We start from the raw sequence: 942 nt of genomic DNA on the forward strand, positions 1-942 counted from the left end.
GGGCAGCCGGTGCCGCACGGTGAGGTGGCTGGGGGCGCCCCAGGGCCGGCCGCGGATGGAGTTGGAGTAGCTGAGGGAGCCGCGGCTTTCCTGGGAGGGCGGAGGAGAAGGTGGAGGCCCAGCCTGGGCATCTCGCTGGGAACACGTCACGTTACGCGTATGAGCGAATGGCGCTGGGATTATACTCTCAGTGCCTTTGGTGGTCTCGCCTCCTTCATGTCAGTGACAGTGTTTTGTGACATAAGCAGGTGGTTAAGGACAATGAAGTAAACATAGGCATTTCATTGTACATAAATGTCCAAGGTATTACTGTCTAGAATGGAAAACAGAGCCAGCTACTGGGTTAGAAAGACGGCAGACAGACAAACAGACAGACAGGTCCCCAGGCCTCCCCCAGCCCAGCACCATGGCTTGCATGTGGCAGGTGTGTACTAATCTATATACGTAAAAGCCTAAGTGACCTCCCATGGTCCCTCCCCCCGGCCGACTGGCCCCGATTGGCCCCGATTGGGACTGGATGAGACAACAATCACCAGCCAGGCTGAGGGACCCCAACCATGCATGAATTCGTGCACCCGGGCTCTAGTACTGAATAAAGAAGGATGTTGTAAAAAATACTTTGGAGCTAAAGGAATAGCTCCCATCCACCCACCCATCCACCCACCTCTCTCTTGCCTCCCTCTTATAAGGACCACTGTAAATCCATTGGACTCACCCACATAATCTAATCCAAATTCTGTCTGGACCCCACAGTCCTCATTGGAAGGGAAGTCTCAGGTAAGTTAGGGAGCCATGGCAGGTCTCACGGAACTCGGGGATAAAGCCACCGCTTGTGCCTTCCCTGTCCCCACCAGGTGTGTAATAGGTGCTGACTTTCCCCAGCCTCTCTCCTCCGCCTCCAGCACAGAGGGCGCCGCCGGCCGGCTCACCTGTCGGGTGGTG

Source organism: Myotis davidii, unplaced genomic scaffold, assembly GCF_000327345.1.
Source record: "Myotis davidii unplaced genomic scaffold, ASM32734v1 scaffold72, whole genome shotgun sequence".
NCBI lineage: Eukaryota > Metazoa > Chordata > Mammalia > Chiroptera > Vespertilionidae > Myotis > Myotis davidii.